The sequence below is a fragment of the Aythya ferina genome (genome assembly GCF_964211825.1).
Source record: "Aythya ferina genome assembly, chromosome: 5".
Taxonomy (NCBI): Eukaryota; Metazoa; Chordata; class Aves; order Anseriformes; family Anatidae; genus Aythya; species Aythya ferina.
This window is the reverse complement of record NC_140301.1, coordinates 57,449,003-57,476,945: the sequence shown is the minus strand read 5'-3', so window position 1 is coordinate 57,476,945 and position 27,943 is coordinate 57,449,003. Positions and strand designations below refer to the sequence as shown.

General features: G+C 40.9%; 2 long non-coding RNA genes across 2 annotated transcripts in view; both read left to right on the top strand.

Moving 5' to 3' along the window:
• LOC311438152 overlaps positions 1-27,943 on the top strand; it is a 120,474-nt gene that overhangs the window by 70,502 nt on the left and 22,029 nt on the right. The gene's annotated exons all lie outside the window — the stretch shown is intronic.
• Positions 1,620-2,491, top strand: LOC311438153. The gene is made up of 2 exons (XR_014693946.1): positions 1,620-1,878; positions 2,002-2,491. It is a non-coding gene; the product is annotated as an uncharacterized lncRNA (long non-coding RNA).

Sequence of the window (27,943 nt, the reverse complement as noted above, 5' to 3'; positions counted from 1 at the left end):
TGCCCTTTTCTATAGTGAATATTGTAATCAGTAGCTTTTACTTGAAAAACATGAGAATTTCAATGATTATATCCATATTTGACCCTCTTGTGGAAAGGACATCCAAATCGTAGCTTTAGAAACACACAGGATTTAGCCATTTTAGTTTCAATTTAGACACTTGAGGCCTCTCTCACTTTTAGCTTTTAGTCCTTGCATGGCGTAGAAATAACTGAACTTCCTGTACAGTGGTGCATGCATTATGAACAATCTTAAGGGTTGCACAGGATTAGTTTAGGTTTCAGCCTTTTTGTGTAATAAATGAAAATGCTGCCCTGGACTTTAGAATCACGTACAGAAGTGTTCTGTGTCACCATTGCCTGTATTTTTAGTCTTTCCTTCAGGAAATAAATACTCAGGACATCACAGCAGCTGGTTCAGAGAGCCCCTGCTGTGGAGTGCCTTACACTGCTAATTAGGTCCTACATGATTGTTTAGCGCTGGAGGGGCTTCCCATGCCCACTGGGAAAGGGCTGAGAGAGCTGGTGAGGAACATAAGGCTTATGAGAAGCAGTTTGCTGAGAATGGTAGTTCTGCAAGAAACTTTGGGTTTAGCACACAGTTTTCCAGATGGACAGCACCACTGTGAGCAGCTGTAGGTGACATCTTCAGAGCAAATATGGGAGGTGGAGATGAGAAGTAGGGAGGAGAAAACTCTGTGAGCTGCTAAGACCCTGAGAGAAGCCAGTCATTAAAGTCATTTGAAGGCCGAAAGAATGGCAAGAGTGCTCCTCCCCTAAAATGCAACAAACATTTTCTGTCTTGCTGCTTGGGGGAACTCCTGCTCTACTGCATTCTGACATTTCTTCTCTCCTCAGGGGAGTATAAGCATCTTACAGAGACTGTCTGTTCTTACTGCTGCTTTTGGTGGTACCAGAGGTCCTGTCTCTGTGACTGCTACGATCTGTGGTAAAACTCCTTTGCCCTCCTATCAATGTGGGATTGAGCATTAGGAATGGTATTCTGCAACAGAAACCTGATTGGCATCTTCCTAACAAAACTCAGCTGGTTAGATTGAAGACAAGTTATCTGAAAGCCAAAAGATTTACTTGAGTTAGTTTTCCAGATTTTTAGCTATTTTTTACATATTTCATTTTACATGGAAGAATTTTACTAGCAGCAAAGGCTGCCTCTGTTATCTTGAGCTCCTAATCCCAAAGAGGACAGCCAACCATGGGTGTGTAGAAGAGGACTGCACTGCATAAAACTCTCTTTGAGACTGCAGGGGAGACTATTTTCCCTTTGAGAACTGCAGACAATTTTGCCTCTAACAAATTAAAGTGCAGAAACAATAAGCAGATGGCTGTTCTGCAGAGTCCAGGGATTTAGAAGCTGTTGGGGTCTTTGTGGGAGGACACTGCAATGTGCAGGCACAAGCCCTGTCTGTGAGTGAGTGAGGAGACTGCAGCTCAGGGATGCTGTTCTGTCTGTGCAGGACCTCTTCAGTGCCAATAGGTGTTGATAAATAACTGGCAGCAGGTGTTTTTATGAGCAAATCTGCAGGTAGCTCAGTGCCTTTGAAGTGAGTTGGTACCAGCTGGAGAAGGGTCTGGGCCTCTGTTGCTTGGGCTGGCAGATAACACCTTCCAAAAAGGGGGTTTGCCTGCGTGTTATATGCTCTTACCCTTGACTGAATAAAGCTGCTCTCAGGGGTTATAGAGCCCTTAGAGTCTAGACGTAGAGAGACAGCCAGTCCCAAGGAGCAGGGGAGGCTGATGCTGCTGGGAAGAGACTTCGTCTCACTGGCACAGCTGGTGTCTGACAAAACCCTGGGCTATCAGAACTGGCATGTGAAAATCTGAAAGTTCTGCCTGTGTTGACCTATTTGGAGATGTTCTGGTAAGGGATGTCATTAAGCCTCTCTTCCTTTGTAACTGTGTATACTGTGGACAAAAGAGACTGCTTGCAAAGTCTGTTCTGTCTCATTTGCTATGGCTTTGTCCTCCTGCTGTGTTGTGACAGGCAGACTTGGAAATGGATTCTGGCTGTATTACGAAGAGTCTGAAGTTTTCCTTGAGAGGCTCGAGTATGGTTCTGCATTGAAGCAATTCAGAGCTTCCAGCTGGAAAAAATATGTCCAAGGCTGTGCTTTGCTATAACCCTTTCTCCCCCCATCTCTATTCTCACAGTCCACGAGTACAGAAATGTAAGCAATTTTTGTCTGTGGTCTAACTGGGAGAGTTGTCTCAAATGGCTAGCTTTGTTCCCTTCAGCAGAAACAAAATGGAACGTATGATTTGGAATTAAAATGTCTGTTGCTCTGCTGTAAAAATTTCCCATCAACCGTAAATTTGCTCTGAGCTGTCTCTGATCCATTCTGTGCTAAGAATAGTAGCTAATTACAAAACACCTGAATGAATGGACGTCAAGTGCCCATTACCCACCAAACCTGAATACTTCTCTCCATTTCTTCTTTAGTTGATTTGAAAATAAAGGAAATTATTTGCTGTTAGCCTGTCTGATTTCTACAGCAGCTATTAGCAAAAATGTAGGTTGAAAAGCCCAGCTCTCTGGTGTGGAGCTGGCCTCATCCTGCCTCCTGTAGAAAGACACTGAGCCAATAAGACAAGCAGAGAAAGGCAGGGCAGTATTTAACCCATCCCAGGCTTGGTTTTCACGAGAGATATTTTGTTGATTGGTCTCTACCAACTTGCATCAGACTTGCATAGAGAAATCCCAAACATCTTGGGCCATTCATGTTTGCTGAATCTTCTTGCTACTCTGCTCTTGTTCAGGCTCTGACAGAACAAGAGCAAAGACAAAGGCTGTCTGTGGCTCCATCAGTGGTGGACTGTGAGTAACATATCTTCAGCAGAGCCAGAAGGTGACTAGGAACACATGGTTGCTTTTGCTGGGGCTCTCCACCACCCAGGTGAATACAGTCATACTTTGCAAACAAACCAAAGAAGAGATAGTGATGACTCCTGCCTCCAGCTTGGCCAGTCCAGGGAGTCACTGTGTTTTCCTAGAGATGAAACCACCACAAAGTCCTGCTCCAGTTTTCCATGCTTACTGGATATGGTGGAGCAGGTACAGATGAAAAACTCCCTCGGTTTCCTCCTCTTGTGCATTCAGTGCCATGCTCAGGCACAACTGAAATCTGTGCCAAGAGACAATTCAGGTTAGGAAAGGGAGATGCCATTTCTCTCTACCTCTGCTTCTTGTCACATTTTGTTAAACGCGGTCATGTAGCATGTAATGAAGACATCTGTTCGTTTTGTAGGAAACTGTGAAAAAGTGTGTGCGTTTGCCTTGTGCCATCTGTTTCCATTCTGATAAACAGTTGAAAGCTCTGGCAAACATAAACAAAAACAGTGCGCTTTGGTGCTAACTGCACCATTTTCCTTCTTGGTGCTCTTTATTTGAGCCTGTCCTCACAATTCATGAAATATTTGGGGCTCTGCTCTGCTGTAAGGAGATCTGATGCTTGGCAAACACTGCAGTTCTTTCTTCTGCTTCTGTCTGTGTCCCTCCCCTGAACTCTCCCCATCAGAGACAACGGTGGGACTGTAAGGAGAGGCTGGAGCTCCTGAGTTGCTGGAATGGTATGAAATCCTGTCTGTGCCACCTGGACGGCTCAGCTTTCCCCCTCCAAATTTTTGTGCCTCTGAATGGAAACTTGGCTGAATCGAGAAAATGATTTGGGAATATACCACTGATCAGGAGGGATTTAGATGTATTATACAGGATTATTATTTTTCCAGAAGTCTGTCTTGGGAGCGGAGGCTCTGTTACAGAATGTGTTGAAAATAAGTAGCTTATAATGGATTTCTGGAGACTCTGTGAAGATGAAGAACTATTATTTTAAGGAAAAACCAAGAAAAAAAAAAAAGGCAATTTTGTGACGCTCATGCTTTCAAAAAAACATATAAGACAAAAGACAATGCTGAAGAAGAGAGTATGGTGGTCAGTTAGAAGCAGACAGTGGAGAAAAAGCAAGTGCAAACTTTCGAGTGTGGTTTTAAAGGCAAAAGCATACAGCAGATCCAGCAGGTCTCAAATACTGCCATACAAACCTTTTTTTTTTTTTTTTTTTTTTAAGAGCAGAGGTATACTTGTGCAGAAGCCTTCAGCATGTGTTACTTTGCATGCACCAGACTGAATCTACAGAAATAGTTTCTGTGAAGAGGAAAAAAAGACCTCTGTTAACTCCTTATGCTATATTCTTACTAAATATAGTGGTTTTGAGTGACGGTGCATTTTTGCTGGCATATATAGATTGTCAGTTAACAGCTAAATTACTTTTTGTAGCTTTCTGCCTGACTTGCATATAAAGTGGGCTATGCTGCAGGTTGAAAACAAAATGTACTGCTCTAACAACTATGAAAATTCACGTCTTATAAAATACTTATTGCAAAGGAATTTCACACAGAATGTCTATGCCTATAGAAGACAGGCAGTCTTTCTGGGGCTGTTCTGACAAGGAAAACAGTATCAACACGGTGGTAAAAATATCAAGAAGCTAGGAGAAGATCATAGGAGAAATAACAGATCATCTTTTGAGACAGGCCGTGGAAATATGTAATTAAAAACTTCTCTAATGCATACTGACAAGGAGCAGGGACGAGACTTATATTAAAACTGTAGTTGTTCATAACCCAAACACAGTTATTTTTAGGCTGGTTTCCTTAGGAAACCAGGCTTGTGAGCAAATGGGGTATATGTGTGTGTATGTATATATGTATACCTGTCTGCCTGTTCACCATCCTCACAACTTCTAAATCTACAGGTCTACTCTAGCCAGGTTTGACAGAGAGATGATAGTTTGCATCACAATGTGAAGAGTGGATGGGGAGGGACAGGCAGTTTGAGTCCCTCTCTTGTTAGATGTGAAGGAATCCACACGGGCATAGACTAGAATAAGACTAGAATAACGCTGTAGCTACAGGAAGACCTTGGAAGGGAAGGTCTAGCACCTTGTTAGACACAGGAGAATCTGTCTGCAAGACATTTAAAAAAAAAAAAAAAATTTCAACAGTTCCATTGCTTATGGAACAACTTTTGAGGATGTGGGACTTCTGGCAAAAGCTCGGTTTTGGCAACTTTAGCAGACTCTGCTCCTCCAGGGACTGGGTGGGGAAGAAAACACGGAACCTAGGGGCAACTGTGGGAGCTCCTGGGAGCAGAGCTGTCAGGGGACAGATTGCAATTTCTGTGAAGATGTTGTAAATTTGAGAGTGGAGGGGTGGCAAGCTGGATAAGCAAGAATTATGCCCTTCTTGCGTACTTATATCAGACTATTTTAATTTTTATTTTAACTTCACAGTGGTTTCTAAGTAAAAGAAAAAATGTGAAACTTTCATTCTGACATGTTTTGACAGTCAAAATGCCATTGAAATAGCTTTCCTCAGAAAAATAAATTTGGTAGAATTTTGTCCTCCTGCACAAAGCTTGATTTTTGTGGAACATTTTTTGATCAAAAAAAAAAAAAGAAAAAGAAATTTGTCAGAAAGAGTTTATTGCTTGGAGAGTAACCAATTTCAGTATCAAAAGATAAATCAATTTATACAATTACAGCTCTAATGGGGATTAGGTCACAGTAAAGCTTGTGGGTACTCAGAACTTAATTAGCTCACTGGAATCTGTGTGACTCCATATTGACCTGATGAGTCTTGAATCAAGCTCTGAAGGTTTGATGAGCGGAAGGACTCTGCGTGGTGGTTCCTAAATTTCAGTGACACTTCCCCAGCTAGGGCTTGCTGTCATGAACTCTCTCCTGGAATCGGGGAAGGGTTCTACTCTCACAAAGTAGCCATCAGAAGAAATGCCATTCCCTTCTGCCCCCCACCCAGCTCCCTGTTTAGGTAACTGTCTGAGGGCATGGGACTGAGATGTGATTCAAATCATCCCTCTGCCTGAGGGACAGAATCACAGAATTTCTAGGTTGGAAGAGACCTCAAGATCATCGAGTCCAACCTCTGACCTAACGCTAACAGTCCCCACTAAACCATATCCCTAAGCTCTATATCTAAACGTCTTTTGAAGACTTCCAGGGATAAACAGGGAAACAGAATTAGCTAGGTTGGGGGTTCTTCTAAGACGGGATACTTGGCACTTACTCTTAGAGCTCTTCTCTTTTGCATGGGAATAATTACATTGTCTTAGTGAGCCCTTCTGAAGATTTTGGTTAGGATACTCACAGGCCTATAACCACTTTTGTAGACAAGACTGCTTGATAAACTGAGTAGCAGTTTCTTTATGTGAGGCTTTGGCTGAATTCCAGCATTGCCCCCTCTCTTCTGTCATGGCCCTGAGGACAAGCAAGAGTATGTGAGGTTTGTCTGCTTCCAGCTGGGCCAACGAGACTTTCTTTCTTGTGGTCTGACCTGTTCCATGGCCAGATGGCCCTGCTGCATGTCTGCACATTTAGATGAAGACAATATGAGTTGCAAGCTGTGTTTCTGTATTTCTGTATCTGATATGGAACAGCTTTGAACAACTTCAATAAGTGACTCGAGAAGCTCAGTCTCTGGGAAAGGAGGCTTAATTTGAACCCTGACTTCCCATATTCCAGCCAAACATGGTTATCACTAGGTCAGAAGTTAAAACTGGACAACCTTATATGTTTTGCTCAGGGGCTGGTGCAGGTCTGTTCTTTGCTTCACTTCTCATATGTCTTCTTAATTGAATGATTCCTTTGTAGAATTAAATAAATAAATAAATAAATAAAATAAAAACAATAAAAAAAGGCTAGTAAAGCCTCAAGGTTTTTGGGTGTTTTGGTAATTAATGAGGTATGCTTATTGATTGTAGAAAAGATATTTCTTGTACATTCTGTGCATATATATATTATGCTCTACACATGGGAAAACAAATAGGCCATTTCCTTGTCTCCTGATTCTGGCTAAGGATGCCACACCTCAGGTTAGGAAAACAAAACTGGACAGAAGGATTGTCTGGTTTATAGGCCTTGTTTCCTCTCCAGGGGCTGGATAGAGTTCTGCTGGGTGTTACCCACTAATTTAGCACTTCCCTTAAGAGCGTAGTGGATACTGCAGCCAGGCTAACCCCTGAGGGACCTCTTCTGAGTTCCAGCTGAAGTTTATTTTGTGGCACTCCCCTGCCTTCCAGAATCATTCCCGATTCGTCCACTGCCATTATCTTCCCTGCTTTTGTTCTGTGAAATCTTTAGTGGAGAATGAGAGTAGGAGCAGTGGCCTGTACCTCCAGCTACTTACTTTTTAAAAAAAAAAAAAGGAAGAAGCTGCTGAGCAAAACCTTAAATAAACTTCATGAATATGTAAAAATTTGAGTATACAATTAAGAAGCATTTCTTGCGTAGAAAATTAATGTTGGCAGTATTAATGGCAGCAAAACTCAAATGCAGGCTGTGCTGAAATGCAAAAGGGGACATTGGACATAGTCCTTACTACATCTGAAAGTGAAAACCTTTTGCTGTGGTGTGGTAGAGGGCAGGAGAGTGAGTGGGCTACCTTAACTCAGCTGGTATAATGACCAGTTTCACACACTTGTAATGATGGGAATTTGAGGCTCTAACAGTGAGAAGAAAGGCCTTTTGTACAGCCCCTTCAGATCCTGCTGTGAAGCTCCAGCCATGGTCCTTTCTAGCAGTGTCCTCATATTAATGAGAATTTGTTCTTAGATTTAATTTTCACTTGCATCCGTGTGAGTGAGTCTGTCTCCCAGAAGTACAGGATGGTTGACATTGGAAGAAACCAAGATTGTCTAGTTTGGCTCCCTTGCTCAAAACAGGGTCTGCTCAGGACTGTGCTGGGTTTTGACTGCTTCTAAGGATTGAGACTCCACAGCCTCTCTCAGCAACCTGTTCCAGTGCTTGACAACCGTCACAGTAAAAAAAAAAAAAAAAAAAAAAAAAAAAGTTTATATGGAATTTTCTGTATTTCAGTCTGTTCCCACTGGCTCTGCACTTTTCTCAGCACCACTGAGAAAAGGGGAAGAATCACCTCCTTTGACCTGCTGGGAATGTTCCTCCTAATTCTATGCATTATGCTGTTGACCTTGTTGCACGGGCATATTGTTAACTCATGATCAATTTATTTTCCATCAGAACCCTATGCCCTTCCAAATGGTAGGTCCTCCTCAGCCTGTACTGGCAAATGAACTTTTCCTTCCCCACATATAGGACTTTGCATTTCCATTTGTCGACCTTCATGAGATCCTTGTTTGTCCCTTCCTCCAGCCTATCAATGTGCCTCCTAATGACAAAACTATTTGGTGTATCAAACACTCTTCCCAGTTTTCTATCACTGTAAACTTGTACTCTATATCAGTGCCCAGGTCATTACTGAAGATTACATATTAGCAACAGTACCAAGCCCTGGGGCACACCACTAGTGGCCTTCATCTGGACTTTGTGCCAGTGATCACAACCCTTTGAGAACAACAGCTCAGGCAGTTTTCCGTCCACCTCAAAGTCCATTTTTCCAGTCTATGAAGACTGGAAAATGTCAATTATCAGTTTGTCTATGAAGATGTCATGAGAGACAGTGTCAAAAGCCTTTCCAGGGTCAAAAGAAGCAAGATCCTCTGCCTTTGCCCCATCTACAAAGTGAGCCATCTCATTGTAAAGGGCTAACAGGTTGGATAGGAATGCTTTGCCCTTTTTAAATCCATGCTGCTTACTTGCAGTCACCTTCTTGTCCTTCACGTATTTAGAAATGGTTTCCAGGATTATTTGTTCCATCAGCTTCCTAGGGATCAGGGTGAAGCTGATGTGCCTGTGGTTCTCTGGATCCTCCTTCTTGTCATTTTTGAAGATAAGAGCAGCACTTGCTTTTGTCCAAACCAGAGGAACCTTCCCCATCCCCTTGCAGTGACATTGGTCACCTGCCCCTAGCATTCATGGATGAATCCCTTCATATCCCACGGACTTTTTTGTCCAGTTTGTTTAAACATCCCCTAAAATGGTCCTTCTCTACAGAGGCTAAATCTTCTTTGTGCCAGACTCTTCTGCTGGGCTCATGGACTTGGGGTTCATCAAGACCAGTCTTATTCAAGCCCCAAGCAAAGGGAGCATCAAGTTTCCCAGGCTCAGGTCCCGTGTTCCCACTTGCATAAGCTGCTGACAGGAAGTAGAACAGAGGTTAGTTCTGCATCTGAAGGTGTTTAACTGAAGGAAAATAGGTCATGATCTTTTGATCATTTTCTTGGTAAATGAGAACTCTTTTATGTTGTATTGCTGACACTTGTGAATGTGACAGAAGACCAAAATGTCTGTTAGCCTAGTTATGTCTTACATGCAGCAAAGCAGCTATTAACACAAAAGAGAAATGGGACCCCCTGCGGTCTGTCTTTTGCATTTTGTTATTCATTCCAGTAAACAATTTAGGAAATTTTTATCAGGTAACTTTGCTTCTGAAGCAAAAAATCACAGCAAACAGATTGATCATGAGTTAGCTACCAAGGAGAGAGAAGGAGGAAAAACAACACCCTTCAGCTATAAGGTTTCCTAAAGTTAACATGTTGCATTGGAGGTGTAAATGATATGAGGTCTGAGGGCTGATGAATTTCAAAATACTTTCCTGCAATATCTTGGGCTGGCAATTAATCAATTTTCAGTGCCTTTCAGAGTTTTCCACTGAACAATGTTCTTCCTCTGAAGCTCATTAGCCATCAAAACCTGTCATGTCTACACATGTTTTTCTTGCACCTCATTAAGAGATTATTGATTGTTGGCTTCTACCCCTTTCCGAGTTTACTTCAGAAAATTAATTTCAACCACGAGTGCAATTTAACTGAATGCTTTTGCCAATGCTTGATAATGACTTGCTTTGTTAAAACCATTTAAGTTTTCATCATATTTATTTCATTCTGTCCCCCTGCAAAATGTGAATCTTCGTCAGTTGAAGAAAGAAAAAAAAAAAAGAGAGAGAGTAACCCCACCTTAATAAAACTGTATAATATTACCTTAAGGCAGATTGAATCCTGAAGCTGTTTCAGAAATGCAACAAAACCTCATAATTGCCATTGATCAATTTGTAACAAGTGTATTTCATGGTCACCAGATTTCTCTTGCTATATGTGGTTTGTCAATATAGCTACCCATTGAGGGAAGAACATAGGCCAAGCAATTAACATTTTTTTTTTTTTTTAGGACTGCTTTGGTAATTAGGGCCAATTTTTCACTGGTAAGGTTATTAATTATTCAGGTCTCATGGGTTTCTTTTAATATGAAACATTGGCAAGTTTTTTCTGCAGTCACGAATAAACCTATCCTGAGTCATCAGCCATTGAAGTCAGTCAGTTTGTTTGCTCAGGAAGGAGGAAAAAAAAGTTTTTGCTTTCAGCAGTTCCTCGACATTATGTCCATTCTGGTTAGCTTGTATATCAAGTGGTAGGCTTGTCTTCAAAAGCTGCTGTGGTAGACAGTGCTGTGTTATCCATTCTACAGCGAAACAGTTGAAGTAGAGAGAGATGAAGAACCATGTCCAAATTTTCTAACTACTTTTGGAGGCTGATAATTACCTAATTAGAGTCTCAGAAGTGTCTTAATAATGCGAGGCATCAAGATACTGTTGTTTCTACACTGAAATCAAGTAGGAGTGGAGTATCAAACCTGTTTGTGTACTTTTGACATTACAGTGAGATGATTACAGCACCTCAATGCCTTGAAAGATGTAGAAATAAGAATAATCTTCCCATGAGGCCTTTTTCAGTCTGACAAAGCTGTGTGAAGAGGCTCTCCTCACTTACCCAGTCTCATTACTGACTTATTGTTCCTGCCTTCTGCTTTTGTCACACAGGTTTTATAGACCCCCTTCAGTTGTGTTGAAGGTACTGTTTTTTTTTGAAAACAGTAGAAAATAGACGGATGACCTAGTATGAGTCAAAAAGCATAGAATCATAGAATGGTCATGTCCAGTCATGTTTGAATACCTCCAGGAACGGAGAGTCCACAACCTCACTGAGCAACAAGTTCTAGCATTTGACTACCCTTGCAATTAACTTTTTTTTCATTATGTTTATGTATAGTTTCCTGTATATAATGTTTTGCCCATTACTTGTTGTCCTTTCACTGGGCAACACTGAGATTTATCTGTCTGAATTATCTTTATTTATCCCTGTAAGATATTTCTACACATTGACAAGATCCTCTTCAACCTTCTCTTGTCTGGGCTAAACAATCCTGGCTTTCTTAACTTCACCTCCTACACAGGTGAGGGACAGTGACATTTGGATCTGGTTTCACTGTCAAGAGTAAGCGTGTAAAAAGTCAACCTAAGGATTTCTGATAAGTGAAGCTTAGGCTTCTGGCTTCTTAGAGCTCTCTAATCAAGACTCATTGGTGTTTCTTTAACTCTTCATCTTTTCTCGTAGAAAGAAAGGGGGTCTGACTACACAGGCCCTTCTGATATTCAAAACCTCATGACGTTGGTTGAGGTACACTCCATGCTTATGTGGCTTCCTCCTCCCAGGCTATCAGAGTTAATGATATCCCTCCGTCCTCTTGGCAGGGAAGGCTGGGTTGACCCATCTGTCTTGCTTAACTAATTAGGGATTGATTGGGTGAAATTCAGACTTTCAATTTATTTTAAACAAGACAGGTTAACCTTCAATCTGTGGTCTCCCATAGTATACTGAAAAACAGCATTTTAAATTCCAAGTAAACAATACAAATCCACTCAACCACTGATAATAAGAAAACAAAATCTACAGATGCATTTGCTGTGGTAATTGTTCCGCATATCACTGGAGGAGAGACATTTAAATGGTTTTCAATTAGGAAATATATTATCTGTATAGCTGTGAAGCCATTTAAAATTGAAAGAAACTTTTTAAAAAAACATGTAGGCAAACATTTTGTTTCATGGAATGAACAGGCCAGTTAGAGCCACGTGATTTTATATTCTGACTGTTTGCACGATGAGCTTCTCTCAGTAATTCCTGCACAGTCTCCTGTCTTGTGGCTGGGTACTCAGGGATTCACAGCCTGTTGCTTAATCCTGGGTACATCTGCTGGAGGATAAGTAATCATCCATCCTGGTCCTAGGATGGTCTTTGACTCGACAGAGTACTCTTCAAGCAGGAGCAGTAGCCACCAGCTGCTCCTTCCTATTAGTTCTGTTCTGGTTATGATGGCTTCTGTTCAGCTCATACCAGTGCGTTTAATCAAATTACCACCTGTCACTTCTCTGTTCCTGGGCTGTGCAACTCAGCAGGAGACAGCCACGCTCAGTCCCAGTCTTACCGCAGTCAGTGGCAAAGCTACCATCAACCTCGGGGAGAAAAGAGTTTCTCCCAGTATTCAGTGAGGTACTATACAATTATGGAGATTCTTGTCTATATCCCTTTGTTTTTCTGATGCTAGAAGCTGGGAACTACCAGATAGGCAGTACACTCTATCATGTAGAAAATCGGTCTGGTCTCTCTCTGGCCCTTGGCAGTTTTGCATGCTCCAGTGAGAAGCTTAGAGGCCCTGATGGGTGATAATGACTGCACTTGTAATGCTACTGCATTACATGAGACAAATGGATAAGGATAGTGCAGTTAGTGGGAATCTGGTATCTTAAATGCCTTTATGGATTAAAGTCCCCACCAGGGACTTTGAGTCCCTGGGACTCGTTTTCTGGGGGAAATTCTAAAGGAATAACTTGGGGTCTGTGGGCAGGTTGGATGTGAAGGACCTACTGTTAAGACTGTGAAAAACCATAGACCAATGTGTGCTGTTTTGAGAAGTGACTTTGTGGAGAAGTCCATGGAATTAATGTTCCCAACTCCCAGGCTGTTAGAGGCACCACACTATGCTCTTCATAAAGGTAGTGAGTGAGTCTGAGTTTAACAGCAGTTGGATTTATTTTATTCTGGTGTTCCCACTGGCGGGCTCTTTCAAACCCTAATTGCTGTGGTGGTTAGAAACCCTCTTTTAATTTTCAACCTAAATGTATTCATGGCCAATTTATATTCATTTGTTCTTGTGCCAGCGTTGGCCATTAACTTAAGTAGTTCTTTTGTCTTCTGGTGTTTATCCTCAGGATAGATTTGTAGAGAAGTCTTCCCCCTTTCACCAGCTATTTTGCTAGTCTAAGCAAGCCGAGTCTCGTTTGTCTTCTCTTGTAAAACTGGTTCTTCATCCTGACCGATCTTCATCTCTTAACCAGTTCTGAAGTCAGCTGTTCTAACGCAGACACAAAACAAGAACTCTTTCCCATCTCTAGTGGCTTTATCTTCTTGATTTAACCAAGTGCGTTTGCTATATGGAGCCTTTGGGCCAGCATTACCATTCTCCTCATGTGTACCATGTATCCCTATTCTTCCTACTTCTATATGCAGAAGTTAGCTGAATAATTTAGTCCTGTTGTTAGAAAGATTGGTGAAGGACACCAGCTATATGTCCTGCTGTAGCAAAACCTTCTGTATTTCATTTGTGTTGGAGTATGGCTAATGCAGAGACTTTGCTTTAGGCTTGTTTCTCTCATGTGGTGCTCTTGATCTCTCCCTCCTGTCTCCTCTCCTATTTTTTTTGGCAGGGGGAAGCCCTTAAGAGGGTAGTTGATGGGATGGTGTGTAAGAGCAAGCCCTGCTTTCTTCCTGCCTTTTCTTCCTGCCTGCCAGCACAGTTGTATTCAGCTGGAGGATCATACTGAATATTTCCAGCTGCTCTGACATCTCTTAGCTTTTCAGAAGTCTGAATTTCCCCTTCACTGGCACAGATTTAAATGCCTTTCATTAGGCCTTGGTCTTCATCACACAAAATATCAATGTTACACTCAGCTTTCATGATGAAGAGTGATCCTACTGGGAGAACATCAGTGAACTTCTGAGCTAAAACTGGTAAGTTTTGAGGGTTTTGTTCACTGGTGTTGGCAAGACTCTGGAACAGTTCCCTGCAGGTCTAATTATTTTTACTAGAAAATCTCCCATTGCAATGAATAGGAAGTTTGGACTATGCCATGATTTCAATGGACTTTGCGTTGTAAGACTATCGTGTTGGAATAATTCATAATGTACCATGAGACAGGACTACACTGTGAGAGGAACGTGCCTGCTGGAGTGTCTTGTATGAGCAGGGCTGTGCTCTAGCAATAGTTCAATATCACATTTTGACTGTGGATATTGTTTTAATTTGCAGTGTCTTGGCACTGCAAGCAGTCACATTTGTTAGTGTTTGAAAAGAACAAGGGAAATTAAATATGCAAGAGCATTTAGAGTACGATTCAGCATTTGACATAAAACCACAAAATTAAGGCAATCCAGACACACGCCTACTTCTTAGCCTTTTGTTTGCATCAACATGCCCCTCAGCTTCGGCTTTATGATATCTAACACCGAAGGGACAATTCCATGAGTTTGGGATATGTAAAAGTTATTTAAAGGTGATTTAAGGATAGGCAGTGTATAGTAGCAGGGTTATGCTTCAAACTTTCTTTTTCCTTGTTTCAAAATCCTCAAAATCAGAGCCATGGGTAGGATTAACTATAGTCACTGAGCCTGACTTGCAGCAAGTTCACGTCTGTGGTTGTCACAGTTAACACTGTAGAGACTGGGAGAGACTTTACTCCTGGCTCTGACAGTGCTTTTCTGGGTTAGCTGTGAGAAAGATACTGCTATTCCTTATGCCCCTCTCTCTCACCCCCTCTTTCAGTGTGCTGGTGTTTTGAGACCTGCTAGTTGTATGCAGGAGTTGGATGTCCCCAAAATATTGTCTGCTATTTGTTAACCCATGCAACAGTTGGTATGTTTGCGTCACAAGTACTACAAGTAGTACTGTTTTTGTATGTATTTCTGGGTCTGATCTTTGGAAAAGTCTTCCCCCCCCCCCCCCATCCTACCAAAATGTAGTATGCAAAGGGAGAATACAAAGATATAAAGCTTGTGGTCCAAGCGCTGCATATCCTAGCTCTGCTGGTGGTTGAAAGCTTTGCAAACAATATAACTGAACATGAAACCCCAAAAGTTTTATCAGAGGAGTACTTTAGAGGAGTAGAGAGATGCTGTCTGCTTTTGTTTCCATGGGCACGATCCAGTCACTATTATGAAGCAGGGCTTATTGGCTCAATAATTAATTCGTTGACTTACAAATAAAGGGTATAACACACCAGGGTGCATGTTTTAAATGAGAAAATGCTATGTTATAGCTTCCAGATCATTAATGTGTTAAATGTATGGAGTTAAAATAGTTTCAGTTTGGTGTGTCAGTAAAAAACTTCAATGAGAGGAAGATGTGGGGAGAAAAGGAGAAAAAAAAATATCTTCCCACTGCCTGATCCTCTGCAGATGAGTTGCACTTGCAAAAGCTGGGGGAGAATAGTCTGCTCACAGAAAGAGCATCTAACAGGGCTGCTGACAGCCAGGATCGTGAGAAAATAGCGTCAGGTAGTTTAAATCAATATAGAAGGAGGGGTAATTGATTTTAGGGCTAGCAAGGGGTTACTCATCCAATAATTAGCTACCTTATCAAAGTTATCTGGTAAAACCATGGATTAGGCTGGACTCAGAGTCCTGGCTCTTTGAGGGGAGTTCAGACCTGGATTTTCCTCTTCCCCAGTGCTTGTTGTTACTGAGGTGCTGGTGTGCATTTCATGCTCTTTGTCCTTCTTCACAGGCAAAGGGATTTTCCTCTGCTACAGCATCAGCACAGAGGCTCTGGGAAGAGGCACCACATCAGCGTGTGATGGGGACAGAGACAGAGCTGGTCAGGACATCTTTGTGCTAAGTTTATTTTATGCTCAGGAATGGGGAGGACTAAAAGATAAAAGTAGGGAAATTATCAAACAGTTTTACATTTTCCTATCCTCCCCATCTTCACCTGTTCCCAAAGTCCCCAGTCCTTACAGAATGCGTGTTGTTAAAGGTGGTGCTACTCCCTTCTCTGGGCAAAAACATTCAGGGGTGAAGTCGTTGTTGAGGTGTTTGGTGAAATAAAGCAGGTAGAAATCCTATTGCCACAGTTGGAGGATTTCCATAGCCCTGTCCTTATTCCTGTGCCTACTTTGAGCCTTTTATTTAATGTCTTGGCCACATTGCTCAAAGACTAAATAGTTTGTGGGATGTGCTTTCTTCTGAAATTCTGGCCGCAGCCGTTTCTAACTTATTACTGTGTCTAAGCATGAGATTGTGTTCAGAAGTAATGCTTTGTGTCTTAAGGTAATGAGCCTATTCCACTGATGCTCTGAATGAGATTATTCTGTACTGTACCAGGATTACAATTTGTTTGTGCTACAGTATTGTGCACATGCCTCAGAAAAGACCAAGACCTTTCCACACTTTGATAAAATTACATAATGAAAAAGTTCCTGTCCTGTTTAGAGCAGGCAGAATATATATATATTTTTTTTTGAGCAGTATCTTTTCAGCAAAAAGGATTTTTGCCAAACTGAATACATATGTGGAAAAATCTACTGAGGAGACAGAAAGATGCTCTGCATTTGCAAGAAATAAAACATATTTAATCTTGTTTTACAGCTGGTGACCTCCAATATGATAGGACTAAATGAACCATTCAGTATCTTTCAGTGAGCCTGTAGCAGAGCTAAAATCTCAATTTTGCTGCTCTAAGCCCTAATTCTGGAGATTTAAACGCAGAATCCTCTTGTTCCTCCTGTATGCCTTCAAACTTGGCTGGGAGCTATTGTTTTTGTGAACCCTCCGATAAAGTAATGGGCAAGAGAGGGGATGAACAGTCACAAGAATACTAATTGTATCCCTGGCTTTCCCGTTAATGATGAAGATCACTCCAAATTTGTGCCTTGATTTCTTTAACTGTGAGGTAAAGATAATGTTTTATTAACCTCAGGTTTTGTGTCGTTCCAAAAGTGCTATGTGCTGTTATTTCACTTGCTGAACATTCAGCTCCAAGACCTGTGCTTGTTACTTGACACCATTAAAATCAGTGAATGGTTTGCATGTTAATACGTTACATTTGTGGGGTTCAAGGCAGTGCCATCTGTGAAAGACTACAGGAGCTGTGGTCAGGTCCTGCCCTATCACAGTTCTTACACGTTCTTCCTTGTCACCTTCAGAGAAACTCCTCTTTTGCATATTATTTGGCACATGCTGAAGTATCTAGATGAATTGGAAGGTAAGAACAGGGGCTTTGATGCCAGTTCTTTGTTGCGTGCCTTGCAATGCTCTGCTTGTAGGTTGCTGAAGAAATCATGGGCAATTGCATGAAGATACAGGGGAGATCTGTTTGGAATTCTAATTTTGCTATTTATGCTCAGACAAGTCAAACTGTTCTCAAGGTACTTCAGTATAAAGCATAAAAGTTGCTAATTAAACTTATAAATCAACAATGTGTGTACTGAAGTATTTCCCACTGCTGGATGCAAAGAGTATTTATGTGATGTATCAAAGAGCAAAAGGTGTTGCAGAAGTCACAAATAGTTGCTGCAGATCACATATTGAAATGCTGAAGGTGTACAGGGCAGTTGATAAAAATAACCTTGTCTGTATTGATGATCCTGGTCACAGATGCATATTTACATATAACTTTAATGCATGCATATGCAAGTGTTTCTTTGCATAATTTAAGGAAAAGCACTGTTTCTATCAAGTATCTCTCCTAAATTTTTAGGTATCACTATTTTGGAGGAAAAAAAAAAAAGCCACCAAGCTGATATCCAAAAGCCGCCATTATCAGCCAAAAAAGAGGAGGAAAAATCTGACTAACTTGGCTCGATATGTATGTAATCCCCAACTGTCTTCCTTGACTCAGCTTGAAATATAGGCTGTCAGGTTTTGTTATACTGTATTAAAACATTTTCTCAGAGATCAGACTAGAATCAGAGTGGGGGCTAAGCAGTACGGTGGGGATGAAGCATAAGCCTGTTACTATCAGTAGCTAGTTTGCATTTGAAAGAGAGATGGTGCTGCAGTCAGGTCTGGCTGAATATCCCCGAGTGTTTCCTTATAGCACTAATTAATGTCCCTGGAGCCAGTGTCCAGCATGCCCAGAAGGATCAGACTGGTATTGTATGTTCATTTAAGATTTTTTTTTTTTAATCCAAAGCATGGCATTTGACCTGCTGGTTTGTGGACCCTGTTGCTAGGAGTAAATCTGACCTTCGGTAATTAAAGCTGGAGAGCTTCTTTTGGCCTCCAGCTCTGGGATGAAAGGTTAAAGTGCTGTGGTGCTGTTCAAAATCCATTAACCAAAAAGAGACTTAAGGAGCCTTTGGACTTCCTGACCTTATCCAATCTCTAACAAACAAATTCTTTAAGCTAATCAATGAAACAGAGTAACTTTGAGGTCTTTATATCTTCCTACTCTTTAGTGGTTTTAATCCAGTGCTATAAGGGGAATGATTTTCTGCTGTTCTTAACACAAAGGCTGATAACTCCCTGAGCTGTGTTTCGCGCATCTTGCTCAGAGGCCACTCTCCTACAACATTATTTTTAAGACTGCAGCGATACACAATTCTGCTAGCAGGCACCTATACACCCGACAAGCACATTCAGTGTTTTAAAGCCTAAAGATACTTGACTTGCCCTGTGCAGTAGGTGAGATTTTCACATCCACAGCTGTAGCAGTACAAAAACTCTTTGTGAGCAGCATGCGCCATCTTCCTGCGAACGCATAAGCAAAAGGGACATGAATTATGTGTAAACACTGGTAGACTCGAAGCCCAAGAGAAGAGATAACTAAGTCGTATCTGCTATAGATGCAGACATAATGAAAAATCTCAGGTTTCTTGGGGACATGCAGAAGATCCCAGTGGTCTCGGCATTACGAGGGGGCCCATCAAGCAGCATTAGCAGACTAATTAAGTGTGCAGCTTAAACTTAATTTTCCTGGCAGCATTAAGGCGGATTAAACATTATTCATTTTTGTGATGTCCTTGATTCTTAGTATTTTTCACTCCTCTTCCCACCTTGTAATTTTGTCTCAATCAGTGATATTACTGTTTTTAGTCTAGAAAATGCACCTGAGCAGTATTTAAAAATAGGATTTTCCAAGGAAAGCTTTGTAATGCACAACACCTGGGTTCCTATCTCTCATAAGAAAAGCACTCCTTCTTTTAATGAAATAGGTTAATTATGCAAAGTGTGAACATGGCGGGTAAGTGGTGAAAATTTGCTAATCTCTAAATGAGGAGGAGGATCTGTTTTATGAGCAGAACGTTCTGTATCACTCTGCTACTTTTTTTGCTGTGCAAACCAGGTGAGGCTGTGTACCAGCACCAGTATGAAACTGTAGGAATACAAGGATGTTAATTCCTGTTTCTGCTTTGTTTCCTGATACATATGTCCATTTGCAGTGCAGTTATACATTATAGTCTTATACATAATGGGAGCTACAACCTGATACCCTAGATCTTCGTACTTTTTTTTTTTTTTTTTTTTTTTTTTTTTTCGCGTGTCTTTTTACAGAAATCTGGAAATAAGTGAAAGATTCAGATTCATGAGTGTAAGGGGTTAACATTTCTTGCCTTTTTTTTTTCCCTGGGAAGATATCTTTGATTTTGTAATTATTTAAGTAGTCTTGAAGTGCTAAATCTTGCTCTGCAGGTAAGCCTATATCCTGAAAATAGATGCCCAGACGTTGATTGCATGTGCAACAGGATTTTGACTAGTGTGTTTATTAATTGGCTATACGGGATCTGTGTTTTTTTGGGGGGGAGGTGGGTAGTGTTTGAATTCTGCTGTTCTGTCCAAAGGATTTGGGTGATCTCTCCAGTCTTGTAGGAGGTGAAACTCCTGGAAATCTGTAACTGGGCTGCATGAACCTAGACATGGCCAGCATAAAGTGATTGTTCCCCTCTGCTCTGCCTTACTTGAGTACTGTGTCTGTCCCTTCTGAAATCCCACCTGGAGTCCTGCATCCATGCCTGGGGCCCCCAGCACAAGGAGGATGTGGATCTGTTAGTGTGGGTCTAGAGGAGGGCCATGAGCACCTGTCCTATGGAGACTGGCTGAGAGAGCTGGGGAAGTACAATGTGGAGAGCAAAAGGCTGTGGGGAGACCTCATTGTGGCTTTCCAGTACTTAACAAGAGCTTATAAAAAAGATGGAGAAAGCTCTGCTTGGGCAGATAGTGAGAGGATAAGGGAAAATTGTTTTAAAGTAAAAGAGATTTAAATTAGAGGTTAGGAGGAAATTCTTCGCTTTGGGAGTGGTGAGGCACTGGCACAGGCTGTCCAGAAAGGCTGTGGATGCCCCATCCCTGGAGGTGCTCAGCATCAGGCTGGATGGGACCCTGGGCATCCTGGTCTAGTGGTTGACATCCTTGCCTGTGGCAGGGGGTTGGAACTAGATGATCTTAAAGGTCTCCTCCAACCCAAGCCACTTTATGACTTTATGAAATCATACTAAAACTTGTGTGTTCAGTGACAGAAATAGTGGCCTGTTCAGGCTTAATTTGACTTTCAGGCATGTGCTTGCAGATACGATCTTTAATTATGTGATCGCATACTGCCTTTCTGTCTGAGTCTCTAGGTAGATTAGCAGCTAGAAAATATCCGAAAGAGAAGAAACTACAAGATGACCTCAAAGAGAGTTGCAATTTATTTCATTTTGTGGAATGAGTGCTCTGATAGAGAGAAAGCTAGTGGGACCCTTCTAACATAAGCAAATAAACTACCTTTTAATTCCTTTTATGTGTCCTTGAAATCTGCAATTACTTCTTACTGTAGTAGGAATCTCCAAATATGTCATTCTCTGACATTATGAATACAATTGGCAAAATCTGCTGAAGCATGATGCCATAATAGGATATGCAGGAGGATTTTTTTTTTTCATTGGTTGTTTTTTTTTTGTATGTTTGTTTTTAAATTATTATTTCCAAGTGGATGCTTATATTATTTTGTTTGCAATATCCACCCGGCTTACTGTGTCTGGAAGTTTGCTCTTCTGTTTCTGCAGCTTATTCATTGCTGTAATCTCACTGTAATACAGAGGGAATTGGTCAAGAAAAGCATCAGAATTTCTGTGATGAATGCCTTTCCGTTATGCATTGAATTATTATTTCTTAGTGGGAGTACTCAGCAATGCTTTGTTATTTCTAGTTACGGAATAAGGGACAATTCCTGCTTGAAGAAACACATATCCTGTTAGCTGAGCCAGGAAAAAAAGGAACAACCAGAAGGATTCATAAAAGCCATCAGAACAAGTGGGGTTTATTAAGAGATGTTTCAGCATGGAGAAGGTGCGGTCTCAATGGCTGAGGTCACACAAGAAGGATGGAGTGAATTAGAGGTGGTTATTTAAGGCCTGATCCTCTGGGTTTGGTTACAGCAGCCTCTCTCCGGTCACTCTATACAGGGCATTCATTTAATACTTTACTTTGTAACTTGAGGGACCATTAACTGGATGAATGTTTGCAAAGAGGTGGTGACTGATTCTAGGGTGGGACTGGACTTGCACCAGTCACCTGAAGCCCGTGGACTGTTATTACCTTTAAAACATTGTTCCTGTAATGACAGTGTGAAAAATGAAAGCTGTCCTAGTACCCCTGCTTTTTAATGTTCACAGCTGCTATTCACAAGCCTGAAAGTAGTTAGGTAATATATCTGATTTCAAAGAGACAGACAACTTAATTGGTATATAAATTTAGAGCTAATAACACATACTTTTTTTTTTTTTTTTTTTTTTTTTGGTAGTATACTTTGTGTGTTAGCTAGGTAATTTGTTTTTGCCTGCTACCTTAGGAAGCAGTGGGATGGTGCTATTTATCTTATTTCTTGTGGGAGACTTTTGCAAAGCGTATACTGGGTAGCTGAGAGAGAGCATAATAAAACAGCCATTGCAATTTTTACTAATCTGAAGCCATTTTCTTTAAGAAGCATGGAGTACAGAAAATGTCTTGAACAGAGAACGTGCATTTAGTCTGGGACTGGTGCATGAATTTTCCATACGGAATAGCTAATCAGAGTGTGAAGTTTATGTAATAACAGTGTGGTTGGAACTGGCTGCTTTATTTACTGATATAAATCATGTTGAAAACAGAATTTTGAGAACCAACTTGTCAGTGGATGAATTTGTCTCTCAGTAGTGCTGGAATATTAACTTGTGTGCTGGGTAGTCCCTGTTGTAATGACTCTGGATGGATTTAACAGGTGAAAAAACCTACTGGGTGGCCCTTCAGATGGAGGAGATTGTGTGCTCCCTTCCATGCTCCTATCTACATTGGGAGGGAGTAGAGAACAGAGAAGATGTGGGGGATGCTGTGAGGTTGTGGTTTGAGTCCTTCTCTTTTTCCCCCCAAACAAAGGCACCACTGTGAAGCTCTCCAAGTGCCAAGCACGTTTCTTTGGTTTTGCCTCCTCAAGCATACACATGTACTTGCATATGTTTGTGTAAATAAAAACAAAATGTCTATCACTTAAAGACTCCCTGCTCTGCCTGCTGAGAGAACAGATTATGTGCATGACAATTGCGCATCATGTCATTTGAAGTACTGCTTGAACATGCTTGTTTCCTTCAATGAAGCAAGGTACAAAAGATTTTTATTTTTTATTAAAAAAAAAATTTAAAAAAATATTGAAAGAAACAAATGCAATGTCAACATAATGCTTTCCCACTAGGATGACTTTTACCTCTATATTGTTTGCTGAGTTAAGGAGTAAGAGGAACCTGCCTCCTCTAATATCGTCAGTTCAGCACAGGACCATGGACTTGTGATGGAGGATAGGATTTTTTGACCCAGCTCTTATTTGCTGCTTCTAAAAAGATTTTTTTTTTTTTTTTCCCTAAAAAAAAAGGAATTGAGGAAAGTGATTAAACAGTCTTCTTCTTAGAAACTGCTTTTCTTGGGCCCTGGTCCTGTGAAGAAAACTCATGGTCCAAACAACTGGACAAAAAACAAGCAAGCAAGCCAGTCATCACTTTTTCATGCAGAATATCATTGTGACACACAGTTCAGTTCTCTCTTGTGCTCCATGGCACTTTGGTGACTCTGGTGATGGTGACCATCACAGTAAGGGTGGGACTGTGAATCTAACTTCAGCCCTTTTGGTGAGCACTCTGGTCTTGGAGGCCTGATTCAGACCTTGATGCTGAGTTTTGCACTGAAGCACAGCATTTTCTGCCAACAGTTAGTGACCCTGTCTGGCACGAGCACCTGGCTACAGAGAGATTTGTATTAAGTCTCTCAAAGCTCCCTACACAGAAGGGACAGTTTCTTCTGATGGTGGTCTGGGTCCTGCTTTTTAACACATTTCTCTAGTGCATGTCCCATTTCTCTGCCCCAGCAATGAAGGGGGTCCAACTTTAGAGGAAGCCTGTTTTGGGTGACATAAATCCCTTCAGTAATGCAAAGTATGGCTTGGGACTTCTGTTACATAACTTGTTCTCTGGGCAGCATTTACCCATGGTTGGCTTTCTATTAAATACTGATGATGTGACCAGCTTCGGAAACTTGGGGTCAGTGCAGTGTGGAACGGGAGACATGAGGAAACTGGCTGTACAGCCTTAGGCACTAAAGCAATTCCTGTACCAGGAGCTCAGACAAAGCTTTGGAGACTGCAACATCTCCCACTTGAAATAATACAGTTTTAAGAAAGTAAACAGCATGGATAAAACCCTACCCTCCTATTCAACCTGTGGCTGACACCTTGGCAGAGCTGGAACCTCCTCTTATTTTGAAAACTTGCAAAGTTTGTTCCAAGTTAAATAGCAAAAGCTGGATACAGCTGCATATTCAGTCAGTGCTCATATACAAGGTATACGTGTTCTAGCTTGATGAACAATGAAAAAGTTTTGATAATACTATTGTTATTATTACTTTTTATTTCATTTGATGGATTCCTGGTGCTGTCTTCTGTGCAACGTAGCCTATCTGTGTCAGCACTTTAAATTATTACTGTTGTTTATTAGTTATTATGCACTAAATGCTGACAATGTGACACGTAAAAGATATAGGCTGAAAGAGACGCATTTATGCAGATGTGATTTATGCTTCTTGCAAGCTGCCTTTGTAAGAATTCTGAGCTTTCATGTTTGCAAATCTCAGGTTGGGGGGGGTTTACAGGCTATTCAACTAATTCAGTCCCATCTTTCAAACATCTGTCGCCTCTGAAAAGTTCTCAGTGTAAAGAGGAAACCGTTATTTATAAGAAGAAACTGTCAAAGATCAGCTCCGCTCAACAATCTAAAGCATCTCTTATGTACATCAGCACTAAACTATGCTCATTTGGATAGCATGAATGGCTAATTTTAGCTTAAAATTGGAAGCAATTATAGGTTCAGGAAGAAAAGTAGGGCTGTGTGTCATTAGTAATTGATTTCTTTTGTGGAAGAGCTTGAAATGAGCAGTTAAGAAGAAAAACATTGTTAAGTGATGCAACCTGTCGCATGCAATATGCAGATGTTTCCCAGATTTGTGTGTATGCGTCTCAGGTGGACAGATACTTTGCTGTCATTTTCCCTCCTCCTTCTGGTTCCCTGAAGACTTCATTTTTTTTTTCTCCCACATCATTTAGCCTTTTCTGTAAAATTCTTGAGCCGTTGATGGCTCACACTGGGAACATTGTGCAATTCCTGTACAAAGTGGAGGATGGTATGTCATGGCGCAGAAAGACATGAGTCACTTGGTAAGACATTGTTGCCAGCTTTAAACATCACAAAGTCTTATAAATAAGTAATTGTCCCACCTGTGCATCTTATGGTGAGCTATGGTAGGCCAATCCAACAAAACAGAGATGTCCTACATAGCGATAAGGAAAGCTTAGAAGCTTGTGTACTACGTCAGTAGGAATAGAAGTAACTGTGGGAATGTGCTCCTGTTTCTTCTTTCTGCTTCTTGGAAGAAGTTTCTTTCTGGGAAGGGTTATGTTTACATGGTCTTTTGCAAGCAGAGATGAACTGTGAGTCTGGGTTGATTAGTGTAAGCTCAGTGTTGTGTTGATATGATGATGTGGCTTTTGGATTAGAGCTAGGTTGTGTCTAGTTATTTCGGTGTGTGGGCAAGATGAATGAATGTCTGTTTGCACAAGATCCCTTTGACCTGCTGGGTGAGATCCAGTTCCTCAGGCATTATGTAAGGCCATGTGAGATGTGCAAGAGTGTCTGAGACATCTTGTAAGGGGCTGAAGAGATAACATAGGACCTACATCGGACCCATGCTTCTCTGGAGAGGTAGTTAGCAGCCAAACAGGATTCTCAGCAGCATCTAAAAAGGGCTGAACACCTGTGTGTGAACCACATGTGTGTTTTGCTGTCCAGAGGGTTGAGGAGCAGACCTATGACAAATGTCCCATTTTTTTAATGTCTGTCTGGCAGAGGTGACTTCCCCTCCAAGGGGCTAGGCTGAAGTGGGATTTGATGTTCCTTTTACTAAGAGCAGCACATTTAGAAAATGGCAGTTTTACAAAGACAAATATATTCAGGAAAGTTGGCTGCAAAAGAAAGATTTCCAGTTTGCTGAAGATTCTTTTTAAAATTTGATTTGGGTTTAAAGGTGGAAGGATTGCTAAATTCGTGAGCAGCTGAGGGGTTAAAAGCTCCTGACTTCAGATCGTGGAGAATATCTGCCAAGTCTGTCTGCTCTGGGACTAGTACACCTTGCTAGCCAAGACAGCAGAGCTATAAGGAATCTTAAGGTTCGCTCAAGAGCCTGTAGTGGATTAGGTCAACATTTGTCAAGAATTTTTTTTTTTTTAAATATTTTTTTCAACTCAGCAAATCATTTTGATGACCTTTCTTTCAGCCAAAAATTTTCAAGAATCTCTGCTTGCAGTGTCTGAACCGCACACAGGAAACATTTGGCATGATTACTTTCTTTCCGTAAGACTCTTTATGGCGAGAAATATTGCACAAAGATTTCATTTATTTCATTTTTGAAATTCATGTGTAAGGTTTATGTATCTCTCTGACAGATTGTAGGCTGATCTCCAATCACTAATCCTCATTTTCCTAAAGACAGAAAAGATCTGTGCAAAACTCTTACACAGGAACAAAATACACGTTTGTATTTATGCAGTCAATAGCTTTCTCTGACTATGTTAAAATTGAGTCTTAACGTTCAGTTGTATCAAACTTTATCCAGGTTGGCGACTCAGTTTCTCATGACTTTCTGCCTAACTGCATGCTATTTGGTCTGCTTCTGTAGTACTTAACTTCTGACCATATTTAATTAGGCCAAAATTGTAGGCTTAGTTTAAAAAATATTTTAATATGCTAAAAAATATCATTGCAGAAATCTGAATGTGCTGTAAAGTTAAGATAAATAAAATTGCCATAGTTTTTTGTTTGTTTGTTTGTTTGTTTTTCGCTGGAACCTCATGATTCTGGGTGACCCTACACTTGAATAATAGATGTTTCTTGAGTTAATTGTGGCTGGATTAAAGAAAAAAAAAATCTAGTCCCTTCTGTTCTGGTTTCCTAAGGCAATGAGACTTATGTTCTTATTCCTGCCAATCAATTTCTTAATAACTTTTGAATCCACTGGCTGGCTTCAGCCACCTTTGACATGGGATAGCCACCTCTCAGATATTGCATTCCTACCCACTTTGTGCAAATCAACAGCTAGGTCAAGGAGAAAGACTACTAGAAACCCCCCCAAGGGAACGACTGGGATGCCTGCAGGCAGCAGCAGCAGCCCCCTGACCAGCCTGCGGGTTGGTGTGGGGCTACTTCCAGGTCAGCCACTGCATGGGGCTTGGACATGGGGGCACCTGGACATGGATGTGGGTAAGTCTGGAGGTGTGGGGAGGAGAAAAGTAGGATACATGAAGGTTAGGAAACATGGGGAGGGCTAGGATTTGTGGTGCGTGTGGTGAAGGGGACACAGTGGGGAAGGATTGTAGGACTTGTAGGACTGTGCGTGAAAAAGGGGATGTTAAAGACAAATCAGTAAGGAACGAGGGTAGTTCCACTGCCTGGGGAATAAATTTTTAAGCTTGTTTTCACTAGATACACTGTATTTCATCATTTCTCAGTTTGAACTCCAGTCTTATGTAGTCCTTAAGGCACAGAGAAAAGGTGAGATGTATTTGCAATTCTGTTTGTGCATTTTGTATCCCAGCTACTCAGTGGGTGACAACAAGTAGTTAGACAACTGATTATTGAGTGTTTGATGATGGTCTGTCTAATCTTAGTCCAGAGCAATTGTATTTAGCATCTTGATTTCCCTATTGAATAATATTGTGGCATTGGTTGCACACAGTACTTTCTAACATCTTATTAACTAAACAAAATCACAGAGTACTTTTAACAATAAGTGGTTTGTTTGGCTGCATTAATATGAATTCAAACAATTTTTACTGTGGCTGCATACATATGAACTGTCTCTTTCTGAAAATTAGATTTATTCTTTGTGAGAAAATTCTTAAGAGAAGATCCCATTACCCAGCATGCTCCTTTAGAGAAGAAATTTTGAAAATTTCACCGTTTTGCAGTAAACAAATGCAGCTCTTGGAACATTTTGTAGTGTGCTGTGGAACTAACTTGCCAGCATTTTGAACTCTCTGCAACGATTCAAAGCAATGATTCAGTGTTTTGTTTATATTCTTGGTGCTTCAGGAAAGGAATATTTGCAAAATTGTACTGTAAGAGAGCACCAAACTGGGTGTCATTTTAGTTTGGAAAAAGCTATCATTATGCTATGCTCTGTTTATTTATTTATTTTGTAGCATGATGTGGTTTGATCAAGAGAATTATGCAGGCAAAGTGAAATGCACAGTTTGAGAGCAGCAACTGCTCTTTGGCATGATCCGTCCACTGGCAGAGTTCACTAAAACTGGAGTGAACAAACTTCAGCACTAGTGATGAATATGTCTCAGTTTTCCATAAAATGAGCTCCTGGGTTTTGCTAGTAGTAGCTGCTGTTTTTCATGTGAAATTGGTAGAATATCTCATTAAACAAAAGGCAATTATATGTATTAGCAATGACAATAGTCATATGAGGGGGGGGAAAAAAGCACAAAAACCACCCCCTACGGATGTAATTTTAGAAACACATTATGCAAGGGGTTAATTTGAGAGCTGTTTTTTTTTTTTTTTTTTTTTTTTTTTTTTTTCCTTCACATTTTGAAAGCTTTGCTGTAATT